This window comes from Molothrus ater, chromosome 9 (assembly GCF_012460135.2).
Source record: "Molothrus ater isolate BHLD 08-10-18 breed brown headed cowbird chromosome 9, BPBGC_Mater_1.1, whole genome shotgun sequence".
Taxonomy (NCBI): Eukaryota; Metazoa; Chordata; class Aves; order Passeriformes; family Icteridae; genus Molothrus; species Molothrus ater.
The window spans coordinates 10944170-10965221 of record NC_050486.2 but is presented as its reverse complement, the minus strand read 5'-3'; the positions used below and the strand labels follow the sequence as shown (position 1 = coordinate 10965221).

The window sequence follows — 21052 nt, the reverse complement described above, 5'->3', positions numbered from 1 at the left end:
CTAGAGGTAGGATGCCCTTCCTTTCTCTCCACTACTGATCAGTGTCCCTGGAACAAAGCCAGTCAGGGTCACAGCTCCTCCTCATCCTCTTCTCTCTCCCCAAGCCCTTGCAGTGCAGCATGTTTAGGGTCCCAGGCTGCAAGGCTGGATGTCTTTGTGTGTTGGGAAACAAAGGGAAAACAAAGGAGTTTCCTGCGTAAATATGATTTAGCCCCAAGTATAGTGGAACTGTTTCCATTCTTCATGTTTGTGGTGGTTTGTAATCTGCTAACATAAGTAACTGTGTGACAAAGCTAATGAGATTGATTAACTCAGAGGAGAATGAGGCTATATAAGATACACATGTCTTTATCTATATTGCATTTTGTTCATTTAGATACGAAATCAAAAAAGGAGCTGTTTTCCACATCATAGGAAGCAGCATCACAGAAATGTTCTCCATGATTTTTATAATGGCATAACTAGACTTATATCACAAAAATCAGATTAGTGTAGATAACCTATTAAGATCAGGGAATTTATTTAATTGAGGTAAAAAACTACATTTTGGCTTTTATCAGTTGTGCCACAAAGAAAGAAAAGTAGAAAGAAAAAAAGAAATTGAAAAATGAAATAAAACATATATCTGCATATTTAGAATTTAAAAGGCACAGTTTTTACTGGCATGCTTCCTGTTGCAATTCCAAATTTTAGATCTTGTAACAGTTTCATAGGTGTCAAAGTTGAGGTCAATGAAGCTCTACTGGCGTTTATCTACCAAACAGGTCAGGATGACCACAAAAGCAGAACCACACAAATTATTAAAATGGAAGTTGAACTTTGAACCCTCAAGGTCAGGGGTTTTGGTTTTTTTGTTGTGTCCTGCTCTCCCACACCTAAAAAGGCCAGCATTCAGCTACTTGACTTCAATTAAAAGATCAATTTTCCAAACTACAAAAATAAGCTCCCTCACAAGAGCAAAAAACTTCCAATCTGTTTTGGAACTAGACAAACCAAAATGCAAAAGCTATTTCCCTTTATATAATGAACATTAGTTTTGTTTTTCTTCAAGTCACATTATTATGTAGAAATGGAAAGCTGGAAAACTTGTTAATCTTCTTTCCTTCCTTCTCTTTGCTTCATATTGGCATAACCTTTTCTGGCAGTAATGGGAATGCCAACGTTTTGTGTTTCTAATAAAAGAAAGAACCTTTTTCAGATTGCACACCAGCTGCTAAGCATTTCTACAAAGTTTCATTTGAGAATTAATGTGCTTTCTTAAACATTTTCTGCAGCTTTTTTTTTTTTTATGAAAGTTCTTTTAACACAACAAAACGACAGTTGCAAAGAGTCACTTGGAAGATCTCTACAAACTCTGCAAAGGCTTCTCCAATTTCACATTGGACTAGAACTCCTCTTGTGGTAAGGAGTAAGAACACTCCTGTCAGTGAAACTCAGCAATTTTGCATGCAGAATGAAACATTGGTAACTACAAGAAGCAGAATTATTATACCAAAAAAACCCCAACCAAACTCTACCTCTCAAAATGTGTCCCTATTGATGGCTAAAGACACAAGTCCCTCACAAGTTAACCAGCTTTAAAAGCAGGTCTTGGCAGATGGCTCATTTGGGAATTCACAGGCAAACATCAGGTGTCAGAAGTCTCTGGAAAGAGACACCTAGGTACAGCTAAAATATTGATTTAATTTCTGACTTCCCTATGGCCTTTATTTCCATTTGTGTAACTGTAAACCCAGTGTTTCATTTTCTGTTTTCTCTTTTTGGAGTGTGTGAAGCACTGATATCATAAGCCAGTCAGTGATTAAATTTCCTTTCAACTCAATTATTTTATTTGTTCCTTCCCCCTCCCCCCCCCCTTTTAATCCTTCCCTTAGCCTTTCCTTCCTTAACATTTAATATTCTATTAATACAAAATTTCAAAAAAAGACAGTGATGTTTACCCTCACCAACTCTTTTTTCTGCTCTTATCATTTAGAAAATAGTGGTGTTAAAAATAAGTAGCACCCATCAGCAGATTAGAAAACGACACCAGCTGGCAACAGCCAGTTCCCAAACAGCTCTGAAATGGCTGTTAAGAGTCTTCACTGCCAGCTACATATTCCAAATAAATGCAGATACTCCCAACCTCAAAATCACTATGAACTATATTAGCTGGCTACAGAGACACAGCACTTCAAAGACTGGAGTTGGAGGAGGAAGAGCAAGCACTAAAAAAAGTAATGATACAAACAGCAGAGAGGCACATACAAAAATTCCCCTTCAAGGATCCTAGTTGAGTATGTTTCAAAATACTTAGACTGAAAGCCTGTGACATGTGCATGAGCTCTCAGATCACAGTTCCAATGGTATAAACAGCATCCAAATCCAACTGGATTTATTTAAACATCAGCATTTTTGATTGAAAAAAACTATGTTGCCATTGTGAGGAGACCATACTTACAATTCACAAGTATTTTACAACTGGATTATTACATAGTGACAATTTAACAAAAGAATTGTGGATTACACATGAAGTAGTTTTTCCCTTCCCTCTCAGAAATTATCAGAATTTGTAGTAGAGAAACTGCATCAATAATCAGACAGTGAATGGGCAAAAATACCTCCCTATTTCTGAGTGAACTTACTGTCTTTCAACAAAAAATAACCACAGCAGCAAAATCTCAGATCTGTGCAACCATAACCACCAGATTTGGACTCTTTAAACTGATTATTGCTTTCTTTTCTAATGCAAACCAGGAATTATGAGAATATTTATCAACAGGATGTACCAGAATCCACGTAAATATTGGTGGTAAAAATAAATCTATATAGGGGAACACCCTTTTTTTCCTCATTAGTGGATTAATTGCACAGTCAGAGTAATAGTGGAACAGAACTGTTCTCAATAAAATATTAATATCTTTTCTGAAAAGTCCATTCACAGTTGAAATAAAGTGCAGGGCCGAGAGGAGCTGAAATATACTCCTCACATAGAATACTTCTCTTTCATCCATGTCAATTGTTAACTAATTTTGATTTTTAAACATTTTAATAACTTTTCAAACAGAAAAAAATATGGAACAGGACGTAATTTGCGTGTAGAGGATGAGTGAAGTATGTCATGTTCTTCAGCCAGTCTCCAACAAGGCTTCATAACAATGACAGTTTGCAAGTATAGATAATTACAGATGTAAATTTGTGCCAGCAATGATGCATATGCATGATTTGTGGCATTTAGGTGTCACATACTTCCTGTCTAAATGACATAAATTGTGTTCAAAATAGTTACAGGTGCCAAATGATGAAAATGACAAGCAGAAAAGGGAATATCAACTGATAGCTGACCTCCTGTCTGGGAAGGAGTTGCACTTGCTGGCAGGAACACCTCATTTCAAAAAATTTGTTCTGTGTAACATGGAAATTAGATAACAAATAAAAATACTTGGGTGTTATGTGAACTTAATCAACTCAAGTGTCTAAATATTTATATCCAAATATTCAATTTGGTGCATACATGAGATGAGCTTCAAAGACAAAGCATTTCAGAGCGACCTGGATGTGCAGATTCCCACACTCTTCCCTTTGATTCAATGGCATTCATTTGCAGACAGTCATAGCAGCATCTAGCTTGACTTTTTAAAGACAGTTTTTGTTTAAAAAGGAAGAGAGCAGAGAGAGACAGAGCACCTGCTCTGGCCCCTGGCTGGGAATGGCAAAGCCAGGTGACCAAGTTTCACTACTATTCCTTAGCAGTAGAGTAGCCAGCTGCTCTTTGTGCCTCAAAACGTAAGCAGAAGGAAGGGAACGTTATTTTTACCAAGATCATAGGTACTTATTTTAGTAAATGCCTGAAGATAATCCTTGAAGAATAAAATTACTTTGAAATTTCATCAATACAAGCTTAACAAATTAGTCTGCCTTTTACAGACTAATTTATGTGTTCACATCATAAGTAACTATTGTCATCTTATTGCAGGGGTTCCATGCTGTTGTCTCCTTATCACAAAAGTTCCACACCTCCTTGGTGTTTCTCGTGGGAGCTCCTCAGAGCACTGCCTCTTCCTTCTTCACAAAGCAGCCACTGACTCCAGCTCCCCTCTCACCTAGCCACCCCACTCTTTTATAGCATCTTCTTCTCATTGCTCACAGCTGTGGCCTGTTAAAGTCAGGCCTGCTCCTGATCTTTGCTAATTGGCCCAGCTGCAACTCCTTAGGGGTGAGATTACTTTCTACACTATCTTTATGTTCTCATGTTCTATCCTCCTACAAGTAACACTATCAAAAAGCATTTATGAAAAACTACAGTAGAGCCAGTCATGTGATGCTTCTGTTTGCTTTCTTTTCAGCAGTTTCAATTGAGTTTTTAATGAAGTGGCATTCCTTTCCATCAGCAGATGAGGAATTTACTACTTGTTGTGCTACCCCTCTGCCCTTCACCCCATAAAACATGGCAGTGATAAAAAAAGAAATTAGCAGCACTGCTTTGCTCTATTACACTGATTATCTAAATATAATTTTAAAAACCTATGATTTTTTTCTAGTGGTCTCAAAATACATCATTCTGCACTTTTTGCTAGTATAGAGAAATGTTAGCTTGCTACAAGTGAAAAGATCTGGCATTTTCACTCAGCTGTGCAAATGTTACCTGAACAACCAGAAGCATAAGGTCTGAAAAAAGTAACACATTATGAATACTATGTTGCAATATGTCCATAAATAATATAGCATAACATGAGTTACTATGGTAACTATTTGGATTTGAGATCATTGGGTTGGGTTCTTTTCCTACTACGTAAGACAAAAATATTCACATATTCATGGCATTATCAGGTAGGTTTGATTCCAAGCTATTTTAAGTGTTGTTCCCTTCTCACAAATGTCTCTGGGAGAAAGCATTTTTGACTCAGCAGCTTTTCTTAGGTCACTAACTCCACAGTGTTTAAGCAAACAAGTAACATTTTAAAGAAGAAAAAAAAAAAAAAAAGAAAAGGAAAAAAAGGCAGATCCTTTACCTGGAAAATGCTCAAGTTGGGCAAGTTTTGTTGAATAAAACATTTCTTCAGGAACATGTCTTGTTTCCATCCTTGGTACATTCTTTCAAATTCTGTAAAATCATTACAGGTGTGTAAGAATGAAATGTGAGGGGGTTCCTAATGTGGTGGGTGAAGAGGTGGTGCACAAATGTTCAAACAGCAACCTGCAAGTGGGCAAAACACAAAGAGCATCATGTCACCTATTGCTTTAGCTACAGAAAAAAAGCAAAAAAAATCTATTTTGTTTTAGTTTAATAAAAGAAAATGCAGCAGTAAATGTTAAAAAATGAATAACCTAAATTTTCTCATTATGCAATTATGGCTTTGTAATGGGCCATATAATTGAAATTTATTTCTAAAGATCAGGCATAGGAAGGAAGAGAATCCACAACAAAGATTTTAAGAATCATAACTATTCAAAAATTGCATTTTCAAGTTAATATTCAACTGTGTTTGAAACTTCTCTTGGACAGAACAGTAATTCAATGAGGTTTTGGTTACACAGTACCACAAAAACATTTCTGAAACTACTTGCAGAGGGCAAAAATCACAGAATATTTTAAGGAAAGCAATAAAGAAATTGGTCAAAGTTAACAAACAGTACCTGCTCTATATTTAAATGCATTTGCATATAGCAGGCACACACATATATATGTATGTGTGTACACATAAATAAATAGGATTGAAGACAGACAAACAACCCATATCACTCAGCAAATATTTTCTGACATTACTCTTAGACCATTTTATAAAAATCACTTCTTTTTTTTCATAAATAAAACCCCCTAACATTAAAATTAACTCTTGTGAAAACCTTTAGCCTCACCTGCGTGTTTTAAGCTGAGTAAACAAAAATATAAGTGAATGAACAAAAAATATTGTTATTAAAGTAGTATGGTTGGTTTAGAGCTCCTGTGTGGATTTAGTCCTTGTGATTTACCTTTTTGTAAAATAAAGCAAATAGTTAAGCAGGGACTAGCTTTGTGCAAGGTCTACTGGTGATTTTTGCAGGGGTATTTTTTGGAAGGGTTTCTTTGGTTGGTTGATCGGTTTTTTGGTAGCAGATCTTTTTACAGCTGTGTTTCTCACTCTTCCCTAACAGTCCGGGAATACAGAGGGCCAAAAGCCACAATCATTTCGTACACTAGAGACATATTTTTTAAGGCAAAATTGACCAGGGCTTTTGTATGTGAAAACAATAATCCACAACTCCACATTCTACAGCCTTGCTGGTTTAGGGCATGAGTGGGGTGTCCAACGACCCCTCAGCACAAGGCAGGAATTTGTACACACAAGATTTAATATATTTCTGCACTGGATATTGATCAGTGAAACAAGTCTGTATTCTGCCTTGTGCAGAATATACAACCCTTTTTTTCACATTTTAATTGATCATTGATATGCACAATGGAAGGCAACTATCCCCAAGATTTTTTTTAGGAGAATTATCAGAGAGTATGATGCCTCATTTGCTGGATAATAAATGTTCCATCATGGTAATAACTGCAGGGAAGGGTATGTTTCTGAAACAGCTTTTCTAGCTGGAGAAATGGATTAGAGAGATTACCATTTCATCAAAGTGGCAGAACAGTTGAGAGGAAATATGGAAGGAAATTTTTGTATAATTTCTGTAGAGTTGCTATTTATCAAACCCCACTAGCATCAATCATGATATATCTTTTCTCCTGATGCAATCACATCAAAAAAAGTTTCTCTTTAATATGCATGTGTTGGAGTAAAAGAAGAGACAAATAATTCAAATTTCTTTGAATTGTACTATCTAGATAAGAAATGCACAGATGATACTATAATTTTAATTTCAGTTTATAAGTATTTCCCAACATTAAAGAAATTTCTTTACCTTAATCATATTTGCTATAGCAGAATTTTAAACTAATTGTACCCTGATTTCCAGCAAGGTACTCAGTCCTGTGGATAAATAAGGAACACATCGATTCTCAGACATGAAATTCACATATAGAAAACTTGAGAGGTCTGACATTCTTGAAGAATAATGGTGATTAACATGCCTGGACTGCATTCAGTCAAGAACCATGTTAATGGATTTTGGAGAAGGCATTCCTATCGACCCATGCAACCCTGCAGTGAAGTCATTAAAGAACAAGAAATAACCAATAAAAGGCTTTGCTGCATGTAAAAAAAGTAGTTGCTGAATTAGAATAGGGAAGCTTCAAAGTCAGATCATACAGTTTTTTTCAGAAGTGTCTTTTTTATTATATTCTGTTTATCTCCCCTCACCCCAAGTTTCAAACAGAACACATTTTCTTTACGAAATCATATCCAAAAAATATAACTAGTTGTAGTATGATTTCCATATGTTGTTCAAGTGAGATTTGAGAGGCATCCAGAAGCTTAAACTGGTGGAAATGCTGCCTAGTGCCAGAGGAGCTGTGTCTGCTAGAACATAAAATGTCTGTGGTTGGGATATAACATAAGTGTAGTGAAGATTAGTCTTTCAGAGGAGAATACTGAAAAGAAAAAGGAAAATACAGAAAAATCAAATAGCTTATCACTCAAAGTTTTGAAAGTCAGCATATGTATCAGCTTATCTGAATAATCACAGCTCTCATGCATTTTGGATTAGCCATGCAGAAAGCTACATGCATGCTCCTAAAAAGTAGACATCAGAGCAAAAGACTGTAGTTCCTTTGAAATTTTCCTAATAATACAAAGGATCTTAAAAATTATAGCACAGAGGCATAATCGCTTTTAAATGGTGTTTGTCAGAATTTTTTATGAGGTGTCCTAGGCCTTTAGCTCCTCGTTAAAAGGCTATAGCATGTTTGTATTTTGTTTAGCTATTTGCATAACGTAAAAATATTATCTAGCAATTAATGTATGTAGATTACATCCCAGTGACACCTCCTTGCAGTGAATTCTGTGTTTCCCTGCAGATGTGTTTGTTATTGTGTCCATAATTAAGCAGTTTTTCTTACACACACCCTGGTATCTAGATGTCTCTGCAGACAGTGTTTAGACCTCTGCTTACACAGCACGCTCCACACAGTGCAGCTGCAGTTTTCCAATTATCTCCATGACTTGAAACACAAACCTGGAAAAATATAACCCAAAGTGACCAGGACAGTGTGTTATTCCTGGGTTACACTGTGGGATACTCACTTTGCCACATGCTCAGCAGGATTCCAGTGGAGGGGTCACATGCCATGCAATATTATCATGCTGTACACATTTAAGGTTGAGGACTAAGCCTGATAGATGAACAGAACTCAACCCCATCTTCAATCATGCATCACCTGCAATGCCATTTCTGCAGCAGGTACAAAATAGGGCTAGCCTGGAATGTGATCTGGTTTTGCCTGCTGATAAAGTCAATCATATGTTTAATCTGGTTAAATTAATATTTACACAAGCTTAGAGGATTAACAATAAAATTCATACCACTGTACCTGATCTCCCCTCAGCATTAGCTGAGGATGGCAGAGATCAAATCCCACAAACTTTTAGGTCTCCTCTGTGCCATATGTACATGCCTTCTCACAAAGCACTCAGAGTAAACTCATTAAAGGACATTAATTATTCCTTCCCCAGAAATGGGAAGTTTCATTGGGGTACATTTTTGGATAATTTCACAATACTGCAACTCATCAACTGAAAAAATGTGCACAGATTTGCACGAAATAGTCCCTCTGATCTATTACACAAGTGAAAAAACAGGAGCTTTTACTCATTTTTGGAAAATTCAGACTCAGTTCCTTGTTCTGATGTTTTTTTTTGATACCTAGGGATCTCAGTCTGGATAAGGGAATTAATTCCTGCTTTTGCACAGTCAGGGCAGACTTTGGTGTGAAATCATTTGTAATGTATCAGTGTTTTAGACTCTATGCCAGGAGTAATGAACCTAGATTGTTCAAGATTTTTAGGAGTCTTTTTGGTCAAATTGCCTGAAGTTTTTAAACTAAAAATCTCAGAAAGCAATATATTAAATAATTTTTAAAAAATTATTAGCTGACCATAATGTATTATTCAAGATTTTCATGTTCTAAGGAGGAATAATTTTACATACCTATGGCAACATTCACCAGGTTTTGAGATCTTTTTAAAAGGGAGATCACCCTAAAAAACTGAGATATCTAAGAAAAAAGTAGGTAGGTTAAAAATCAAGCACTTTAAATAGTTTTGAAACTATAATCCTTCATAGCTTTTGAGAAGTATGTTTCATTATTTAATTTTCATAACTTGCCAGCTTTACACAGTAACTATCTTTCATTGGTTCTTCTGATGCCATAGACTGACAAAAAATTGTCTAGAAAAGGTAGCAGTTTTGTTCTTAATAAACAAGTGCTGGTTTAAACTGGCATTAAAGTTCAGTTGGAGAAACACATGTCTCCATCAACCAGCTGCTTGTTCTAGCAAGAGAAGTTTCACATACAGGAAATGCACCGTGCCAGAACGTGTACCAAGAGTTTCTGCACGTGTATAGCTCTTGGCAAGATAGATTTTCCTGGCTTCTCTGGGGATTTTCCTCCTCTATTGCTATCCAGAAAACTCAAACTGATTGCAGGCCATATTGAAGGACCTCATGTTTCTGTGCTGACTGAGCATCTGCAGACCATAAGTAGTTCAAAAGTCTGCAACACGTGCAGCACTGTTGCAACACCATTTTATCAGATCATGTGAAGATGAGCTGTCCATAATTTAGGGCACTCACCAGCACTCAGTCCATGCAATCCACAATCACAGTTATCGCTCAGGATATTTCTCCAGGCAAAAGAAAAACTCCATTGGGAAAGAGGTGATGCTAAAACTGCCAGGCTGTCCCTGGGCTCTGTCCTCTGTACTCTGCATCCCTGGAGAGCAGCATATCCACAACTGAACTACCAAAGTGGATTCAAACATCTTATTTTCCATTTTGGATCTCATTTTCCAGTATGGCACCTATGAAACATGACTGCAGTGCAGGAAAAAAAAAAACAAACATTTGCTGCTGCTACATATCATTACTCTATCACTGGTCCACTGAGGAATGCAAACACTTTTGAATTCTTTGCCAAGACAACAAAATTGCAATAAATACAACACCGCCAAGAGCCTGCATGCTGAAACAGGAAAAAGAGCAAAGCTTGAAATTCACAATGCATTCCCTGAAAAAGAAATACTGCATTTAGAGAGACCAACAGCCCATGTCCTGGTGGTCAGCAGCTCTCTGTCAGGAGAGCTGCTGACAGCTCCACTTCCTCCCTCTTGGCAGAAAATGACGCTGCTCAGGGCCTCCTGCTTGTCAGGCAGGGAGGCAAAGCTTCAGATTCTTAATTCAGCCACTCTAAGAGAAAATATTATATTTTCTAAAAATCTGGGAACTTTTACTTAATTTGGATCTACTGCCAGAAACACAGAAATGTCATATGTAAGCATGGGAACTTCTAAAACCCTCTAATACTTTGCTTTCTGTCTGCAAAGAGATTTCCAAGTCCTCATGAGAAGGTTTATGCTACCCTTCTTTAACTGGAGATATAAGTGTGTGGTTATGGGACCAGGCACAAGAAAACCATGCAGCATGATTTGTTGAGCTCATACCTGCTACCAGAAAAGCAAACTTCAAAGTCAAAAGTTCTCCAAGTATTGCCCCTGTACTTATCTTAAAAATTGCCTTATATTTATGGCAAAATATAGTAACCACTCCTGAATGAACACCAGCCAAGACAATAAAAGGAAAACAAGTTTGCCCAAAAGGATTATGAGAACCTCACCCTCTAACAGAAGCTATGAATAGGATTAAAGGATTAGTTAAGCAAACAAACAGCAGTAGCAAAAAATGGCTGAACCAGCTTTTAAACAGCACCACAAAAAAAGGGGAGATAAACTGGCCAGAAATATCACAGGTCTAAGCCAAGGGCCAAAACCCACCCTGCTTCTGTCTCCAAAAAGAGAGAGACCTGAAGAGGATGTCTAGGAAAGGATAACTACAAATGTTCCAGTCTTACTTTAATGCACAAATAAAAGGCTTGAATGATCAGCTGAGACTTCTTTAATATGTGGTGACTGCTTGTAATCTCTTGCTGCATACATAGAGAGAGCTAATAAATAGTTAACTACCTCTTTCTCTCTTCTAGGGCACATCAGGTCATGGGCACCACACTGTAAAAGCATCATGAGGAACACCTCGACCTCATTACACCATCAAACGCATGCACTTTGCAAAAGAAACCATAGGGCATGCTTCTTCCCACAGTACAGCCAGGGAGGCACAGGCTTGCTGTGAAACAGAATTCCCTAGAGCACCTATGGAATCAGGAAAATGCAAAGGAGCTTGGTATTAGGGCAGCTGGAAAACACCACAAAATAATTACAAGAATCTCTGAAATACCATCAAAAAACAAATCCTCTTCTTCATAAAAATGTATAAGTACAAAGGCTACAATAATTTTAACATATGATTTCCTTCCTTACTTCAACATTTAATTGTTGAGAAACACATCATAAATTCAGCCAAATAACTCTGCCTGTAGTTCCACCCATCTGGAAGGTTACACAACAGAATGTGACTCTAAAATACAGTAATAAAAAGAGCAAACCCAATATACAATACTCAGGCCAGCATTCTAGAAATGCCAGATATAAAAAAAATTAATTAAAAATATCATAATTAATTCCAATGTAATTCTTCACAAATTAATACACTACACTAGTAGCATGACTAGTTATCTAAGGTGCCCTTGTTCTGCCAGCTAACCATACTGTGACCACAGTGCCCTTTGATCCTGTCACTGGTCACTCAAAGCTTGTCACCATGTTTTCCATCTGGCTGATGATGATGGAATGAAATCATGCTCAACATGTTAAAACAGTCATTTGTTTGATTTCAGCTTCAAGCAGACCAAACAGTACCTTGCTCATCTTCTCCATTAAACTACAGTCACCATTTTAGGTTCCTTTCCTGACCCTTTCTTTCTGCCTCAGTTTAAGGACAAGGACTTTTACAAATCAAAATGTCACAGGGTTTTTGCAGAAGTAAAATGTAGGCTCTTGAAAGTTAACAATGCATTCAGTCAGATTTCCTGACTTTCACAACAAAGTTGGACAGCCACAAATGTTATGGAAATATCATCAAACAATGCAGATAAAAGCTCCTGCTCAGTTTTGGAGTTACCAAAGCTGAGAAGATTTCAGTAAGAGATGAAATATCCTTTGTTCCCACACATACTAGCCACATCTTGCATAGTATCTCTAGCTGTTAAAATAGTGATGGAAGATCCTTGAAGGAAGTAATCTTACTCTTTTTTTTAAACAGATCTCATGCTGATTTAATTTTTATTTCCCCAGATATTAATAAAGGAGTTATTACAATGCAAATGTGTATATACAGAGTATATATAGAATATACTAGAGCAGGTCACTGTCAGAAGATTTACACTACTGCCCATCTCTGTAATAACTTAAACCTTGCTGTCTAAACATGGTAAGCATGTGAAATCTAAACTAGGCTGCATGGAGGAGCTTCCTGCAACAAAAATCTATGAAAGCCAATTGCAAAATAAAGTGTAATAGGAAAAATTTTTCTACGTTGCGGTATGGATTTTCCTTAGTCAGTTGAATATCTGCATAAGTCAAACAAAGCACACATAAAAAGCATGGCTCCAAAACCGATAGTCAAACATGCAGCAAAAATGAAGCATTCTTGTTTCATACTGATGGCTGATGGTTCAATTTTCCTTCACAATTATTTAAAGTTTCCAAAGACACATGACAGACTGAAGCCAAGTATGAGGAACTGTAACCAGATCTGACTCATATGAGACTTACTGTCCTGATGTCTGAATACAAGCACTTTCTGAAAGGAAGAACGATAGGAACAAATGAACATCAAGCAAGTGGCTCTAATTTCACCTCTTTACTCTGCCTAAAAGATCCCTTAATCCTTGTATTGATTATTTCTTCCTTACCACATTTGATCCAAAAAATCTAGAAGAGGTTATACTGTAGTTCCAACACATTAAATAATCCAAAAGTTTTAAGAAATACAATACAAAACAAAAGTATATTTACTATGTGTTCAACTCCAGAAACTAACTCAATTCTTCCCATTTCTCAATGCTCTTTTTCAGTCTCTCTCCCTGTATTTCCTCAAAGGACAATTAACACCCTTGCTGTTATTTTCAGCTATCCTTGTTTAACCTTAGAGATGGGAGGAGTTTGGTTCTGTCATCAGAATCAGAATCACTGAGAGACACTCTTCCAAGGAAATTTCAAGTTTTCAAGATTTTCTCCAAGAGTCAAAAATTCATATATACAGAAAGCTGTCTATTGAACTCAGCAATAAAAGGTTTTAAGGACAAGTTGGACCATGGACTCAGTTTGTTCTTTATCTGTGATGATGTAAATCTAGAAAAACCCCAAATTAAACTAACTCTCAGGTTTCATTCATGTAGAACTAATAACAGTGTTCAGTCAGCAAAACTTCTAGAAAAAAGGAACCATGTTCTACTTGAAGAATCCTCTCTTCTACTTGAAGAATCTTCTCTTCAGCCTGCACTATTCCATAAGAAAGTTCAGGGAAGCCTCTGTATCCATCAGTTTCCTATATATGTGCTTACAGTTAAAGACTAAAACTAGAGAAAGGGTGCTTCAGCCACGGGCTACTGATGCTTTAAGGCTTTATTTTCCTCTTTCTTTGGGATTCAGACTGCTGATAGTTACAGTGCATTTGACGTGAACCAACTTGCTCTAAGCCCATTTAGCTGACACTACAGTTCCTTTATCAGTGAAATCAGAACTTCAGCTACTGACATACAGCAAACATCACCTCAGCTCCATCTCTCCTCCACCTGATGCACAGCATAAAAGTCATAATATGCTTTCTACTGAAAATATAATGAAAAAACAGTCATATTTTCTTTTTCTGAAGCACCATATTAAGGAACAAGAATAAATATATTTTGCCTAGCTAAATGATTTCTAATAAGAGTAATAGAAAAGGAATAAGAAAATGAATTGCTTCCTAGTGCAAATCAGGAACTAGTAGCCACCTCAAGGATGAAGAAATCTCTAATCTGCATCTGTATGTGATAGCTCTGCTTCTGCAAGGCTTTGATATTAAATTTAAAACTTTTAATATATTTTAATAGCCATTTGAGATGAGGTGAGATTTTGGAAGTTCCACTGCTAGTTGATTGTAGGACATGACAGTACCCCCATCACAACATGCCACGTAAAAATATTTCAAGAAATGGCGATTTGCCTTCCTTGTGGTTTTGGATGCCTCAGACTGGAAGATGATAGAAATAGGAAGGGGGAGGGGAGAATATTCTCAATAATTTTCAAATTTTTTGGCTTTGTAAGGCTATATTTTTATACTTTAAGGAAAAGATTCTTGAACACTTGGCACATAAAATCCTGGCCAGATTTTTCTTAGAGCTCAGCATTCAATTGTTCCTATTTACAGAACTTACAAACACATTTTCAGGTTTTGAAATAGCTCACATATTTGTTCATCAGTGAAAGCTCTCCAAATTTCTGAATCTAAAAATTACCAAAATTCTGAATGAAAAATTTATTTGTGCTGTTTGAAAAACAATGGGGGAGGAAAGTTGCAAGCTAGACTCATTTTCTGTTCCCTGGTTATTTACTGAAATTTAATTTGAGCCAGAAATCTCAAAGCAGATCTCATTATTTTTAGTGGGGGAAAATGTAACACTGTTCTACTGAGTTTCAAGCGTATTCATTGGTGGTACATTCTAATACGACTGCTGATTCTAAATTATCTTCCCATCTATTTTACTTTACACTTTGCATATCTAAGTTGAAGAATGCGATTTGTTGCCACAAAGTATATGAATGAGTGGTTTTTTCACATTTCTCCCTGGGGAGGACAACCTGGGTGCTGAGATGCTGAGCATGGCCCAGCAACGTGAGCTTGCAGCTCAGAGAGCCAACTGCACCCTGGGCTGCACCCAGAGCAGTCCTGGCAGCAGGGCAGGGAGGGGACTGTCCCTCTGCTCTGGTGAGACCCAGCCTGCAGTGCTGGGGTCCCCAGGGCAGAGAAGAACATGGACCTGTTCAAGAAAGTGAAGAGGAGAACACAGGGATGATATGAGGGCTGGAGCATCTCTCCTAAAATAACAATCTGGGGAAGAGAAGGCTCTGGAGAGACCTTGGAGAACCTTCCAGTACCTGTAAGTCCCCTACAGGGACTTTTTACAAGGATGCGTATTAACAGAACCAGGGGGGGATGGCTTTGAACTGAAAGAGGGCAGATTTATTGTAGATATTAGGAAGAAATTCTTTATTGTGAGGGTGTTGAAGCATTGGAACAGGTTGCCCAGAGAAGCTGTGGCTGCCCCATCCATGGCAGTGTTCAAGGCCAGGTTGGATGTAAGTCTGAACAACCTGGTCTAGTGGAAGGTGTCCCTGCCTAAGGCAGGAGGACTGAAACCACATCTTTATGGTCCCTTCCAACCTAAACCATTTTATGAGAGCATAAACATGTGATAAATGCATGGCATCATAGACAGCAAAGTAATATTACAAGGCAGAGGAGAACTCAATATATTCAACTTCTAAGAGCTTCATGAAAAAAATAAGCAACATTGGCTGGAATAATGAAGAGGTGAGAAAAAGAACCTCTTATGGTCACTGATATTTACAGGGAATGTTCTCAAATACACAGCATACAGTCCTAAATCAAAAATGTTAATTTCACTTCATTACAGTGTAAATTAACTTAGCCTCTCTCATTTTGGATCAGCTTAATACCTGAGTCTCATCAGTCAAAAAACCCTCAATTATCCATGGTTACTCCATTAATAATATGAAAATCATTCTATGACATATGGTGGGATTTTATGGATTCCATTACCTGTAAAGAAAGGCCTTAGGTCCTGGAAATAGCTATGAAACTCGCAAGTGCTCCAACTGAAGTTGAAAAGAGCTCATTCCTTCCTCTGCTAAAGCCAATGCCAGATTTTTAAATATTCTGCAATGAAAGTGAGACCTGAATGTGAATAAGAAAAAGGCTTTTGTTTGTTTGTTTTCAAACCAAAGATAATAAACATTTCTATATACCAAGAAAAGTGAAGTGCCTCTCACAGAAAATTTTGAAGCAATAGAGAAAAGTATTTTATCTGCCAAATGGGTTGGCTGTAAAAATTATTGAAGTCTTTTGCAGTGCATGCCTTTTTCAATGTTCATCTATGCCTACTAAACTTTAATTGTATGGTATTTTCCTCTGAAAAAAAATCATCACTGAGGAATTGAAAAAGCATTTGATAGAAAAAAGGAAAAAGTGCTAGACACTTCATATTGTTTTGGTTTGCTCTTTAATCATTGCATTTGTTTCAATATTTTACTTCTACAGCAGAAGCTTTCAGGTGTGAAAAAATCTTTTAAGCCTGTCATTGACTCCAGACAATGTTGCCTATATCTTCCCCTTCTCTTGGGTACCCTGCCATAGCCTCTGACTCCACATAGTAAAGTTCATCTTTACTACAAATTCCTTCATCTGGTGTGAGGTCTCAACTGAACCCCAACCCTAATCACCTCTCCTATGTTTCAGATGCTCACAAAACCCCCTCAGGTACTCTGCCTGTAAATGGATACCATAAAATATAGCCTGCCTGCCTGAGGGAAATCTCTGTTTGCCAACCAAACCCTTGGTATTCCAATAAAATTTACAAACCAGGTATCAGTGAAAGTCATGCATGCTTCTGCAGGACGTTTTTTGCACCCAGGTGAATTTTATCTTCTTTTTGTGGTTTTTCCTTACCTCATCCTTGATCTTAGCTATAGCCTGTGTAGCCTACTTATATCTCAGCTTGTATCCAGCACCCTATTCAAAAGCTGCTGCCAAAATTATCCTTTTCATGCTGCTAAGACCCTGCCAGACATTCATATTCAAATCAAACCCTTCATCCTCTGCTTCAAGTTCACAGTTCTCTCAAATACAAGGCCCAGAAAAACACAACACATACAGCTTGGCTTTCAATTTGCTCTGATTATTTTAAAACTTTCCTTCTCCCCATTATTCTCTTCAGACTTTGATGTCTATTGTATTTTCTGTACTGTTCCTAAGTTTAGTGGTCCATCTTGCTGACTGTATATAAATTCATGAGTTCACAAATTTATATTCTTCCATAAAACACATGCTTCAAGTGGGGAGGTCGTGTCAGGAGAAGAGGAGTTTAACCACTACCTCTGTGAGTCACAACAAAATCTAGAAAATGAATCACAATTGTTTTGTCACAGTTCATCACACTTCTGAACATTTTAACTCAAAAACAGATACTTTTAACTCAAATTTTAGGTCATCTTACCTAAAAACATGGAGAAAACCCAAGCAACTTCAATCTAAGATGGTGTCAAAGTATAATCTTTTTGAAACAATGCAAATCTTCTGCAAAACTGTTTTGTTGTAAGAAAAAATCTAAAACCTGTAAAACAGGTAAATAGTTCATTTTCTTTCAGAGTGTATTCTTGTTTTGTTTTCACTTCTGTCTCAAAAAGCTACTGACTCTGGAAAACCAAAAAGAGAGCTGACAAAAAGTAAAATAATAATGCCCATCTTAAGCCTAATTTTATACTCCTCTGATTTCTTCTCCTATATCACTGAATTCAATTAGCTTACATTTATTTTCATTTAATCTATTTAATCTCTCAGTACTCATCTGTGACTGACACAAGGCACTGCTGCCATTACCCTGCAACCGCCGCCTGTTCGCCCACGCTTTTTATCACCAAGGGAGCTCATCCTTTCCATTTCCTACCCATCAACAGCCCAGACACCAAGGCAGAGATGGAAAAAAAAGATAAATCGAAAAAATCAGTTTTATGAAACTCCCCACCTGATAATGTGTGTTCTCAGACACAGAGTTGTGTGTCACTGAGGCTCTCCCAGCAGCAGCTTCCCAGGGTTATCAAAACAGCGCTGAGCATCCAGAGATGCTGCCCATCATCATTTTCATGCTGAAAGCTGGGAGGATATCTGTTCCTTGACTATGCTTCACTTTAATTATCAGGTTGCAATTAACACCCTGCCACTCTTTTCTGTTTGCTTTGCTCCATTTCCTGCAAACTGATTAAAAAAGAGAGAGAGAATAAGGCTTCCAGAACCTTAGTTTATCCAATAACATGATTTTATATCTGAAAGAACATTTTCATCTTTTAATTCTTTTTCTAATTACTTTCTGTGCCCTGCATTCAGCATTTCCCAAAATTTGCCTATCAATGACATAAAAAGATTATCTTTGTCATGTTGCTAGCAGAGAGTCAGAGAGTTAAATCAATCTGAAATTATTCTAAACCTTCAACCCATTTACCCCAGTCTTATTTCATCCTCTTACTTCCTGATTCAGGATTTTTGTGTTACACAGCTGTTATTGAATGCCTAGGGTGAATAGTTTCAGATTATGAAAGAAGTTTAACACTTAAGTAAAATTATGACTTATTATTAGGTTTTTACTGTAGAAAAAGAGAAAATCTTTAAAGATGTTATGCTGAAATCTTGAAAGTATTAACAAATGTTTTATCTAAGGATCAAACACCTTTTGAAGAATGATAGGTAAAGCACAGCAGCTCTGCTGGGTTCAGCTTGCACAATTCTCCTTACTTAATGTAGTTTTTTTTTTCTCCTCTATGTAGAAGGCTTGAAAATTCTCAAAACCACAGGCATTGGGGCAATTTAATTCACTAAGTTTTCTAAGTAGGATTCAGTTTTCAGAAGTCTACAAATCCCTGGGAATTTTTCCATAATTCTTAGCTTTATAGATCATAGGCAAGATGCAGCAGAATTGGAAGAAGTGTTACACAGCAAAAAAGGCCATATAAAAATCACAAAAGAAACCCAAAGATGTAATTCTGTGTGTGTGTACAGTAAATTCAATAAACAAATATTCTTTACATATGAAAAAACATGTTTACCTAATATTCTGCCTGCATAGAAAAACAGAGTAGATCCCATAAACCAGCACAATACACCTGCTGACTCCCAGTACAGCAAGCCCTATTTCCCAACAAGGAAATGTTTCAGCAGATGAAAAAGCCTGTGTGGTTCTGAACTCCCAGGGACTTGCTGCATGGGGGAGAGGTGCTGTCAGGGCAGCAGTGACAGGGACCAGGCTGCAGCAGTCCTACTGCACACACAGGTGCCTTTCCAGCTCGAGTCCTGAAGCACAAAGAAGCCAGAGTGGCCCCAATCTCCACAAGTCACTGTACTGTAAATTGGAAACACCTTCTTCACTTGACCATTGAACTTTCCCTTCTTCAGAACAGTCCTCTAAAGGAGATCATCTCTTATAGTGCAATATTCAAGGTACACATTAAACAGGGGAAAAAAGCAAGAGTCATTGTGCAGTGGTTGATCTGTAGAGTCAATTCTCTCACATTACATGAACTGTACTAATGCGTAATTTAATTTTTGTAGAAGCCCTTCTCCAGTAGTTTATGACCTTTCCATGGTGCATAGTTAAGGTAAAAATCATTTACTACAGTTCATTATCAGTAAGAATAAAACACTTAAGAACAAAACACTTGTTTTGTTTATCTTCAATTGAACTTTGAGTAGCACCAGCTTCCTCCTGTTTGGAATAAAAAATGTTACACTGGGTGGGGAGGTAATAGGCCCTCCCTTATGCCTTGAATTCCCCTCTTGCCATCAGCATAAAGGTATATCCAACTACAGTCACAGTGCAAGTTTGCAAAAGCAATTCCTTTTGCAGAGCACTCCAGCCAAAGCAAGGTTTCCTCCTATCCTCTCTCCTCTCCATGCAGGAATGGCCACCTTTGGCAGTATCCTGTGCTCCTCCAGCCACGTTACCATTTCACAGCAAGCTAATAGGAGCAAGAGGAGGCTAACTGCCTGGAATAAGAGGATAAAGGTAATGGAGCAGAAACAGAATAGGAAATATGAGACTTTTTAATGCTGTTGTAACTGCCTGCTTCTAGCAATTTTTGGCCCCGTGATTGTCTCATCTAAGATTCAGACTTTTCTGACTTAACCAAGCTGCATAACCCTGCACAAGGTGTTCGTGTTCCCATCCCTCTGGGGAGCACTGTGCTCTTTCTGAGAAAGACAAAGATAACCTTATGTCAGTGTGACAGAAACCTGGGGACTCAGCTGCAGTTAGCCAAAACCCCAGGTGAGATTAGGTTGAGTTTGAACCTCAAAGCAAGGGTAAATCTGAATTTGTATCTTCAGCTTATAGTGAAGCTCAATGCAGGCATCCAAAAATCAATGCACTAAAGCTAAAAGCTTAGTATGGAGTCCCCCAACCTGATTGCTCCTGATTTTTTTTCACTTTTTTCTTTGACTCTGAGCCGTACTTTTCAATCAGTAACACACTGGTGTCACAGAGGGCTGTACATTCTCACAAACAACCCTGAGGACACTCATTAACCTGAGGAATTCATTTTAGATCTTGTCCATTATGCAAATGAGAGGTACAATTTGTTCTCATTTTCTGTGTAGCATTATTGATTTACGTAACTCCAGGTTAGTCTTGACAACATACTTTTTAATCAGAAGAAGAAAACAAAATGAGGCCTCTGAGTTCAAATAAAAAGGAAAACTGAACCATAGCTTTTAATAAATTTAAAAAAGTAGGTGAAACTGCAGCAAAAGTGAGGTATGAAAATTATATTGATCATACAATAACTATTTGATGCCAATCAATGAAGTAAATTGCCTGGAATGGATGACAAAATATTTATCATCCTAGGATTGATTACATAAGCAAAATATACTTATTTTGATATACCAAAAATGGATTGTTCCTTGGGGATTTGATTCAATGACAGACTTCTAAATACTCCAAACTCTCTGCTTTCTAAAACCTGCAGGAGCTGACCCTACCCAACAGAGTAGCTCTGAGCAGCCTGCTCACAGATCTCAGAGCCAGGTGTGGCTTTGGTGCTGCAGGGCAGAGGGAGTGAGGTCTGCAGCCACCCCATCACACAATCCTTTGGGACAGCTCCAGGCCCTGCACATGCTCTGGTACTCACCATGCTACTTCCCAGCTCTTATCCCATTTCCTTCAGATAACATGAGTAACAAGCTGAGTAACTTGCTAAAA

At 37.5% G+C, this 21052-nt stretch overlaps 1 long non-coding RNA gene across 1 annotated transcript in view; it reads right to left on the bottom strand.

Moving 5' to 3' along the window:
* The window catches only part of LOC118689278 (uncharacterized), a 157345-nt gene that overhangs the window by 55441 nt on the left and 80852 nt on the right, over positions 1-21052 (bottom strand). The window contains exon 8 of the long non-coding RNA XR_004980593.2: positions 4992-5176. This is a non-coding gene — a long non-coding RNA (uncharacterized LOC118689278). The remainder of the gene's footprint in view (positions 1-4991; positions 5177-21052) is intronic.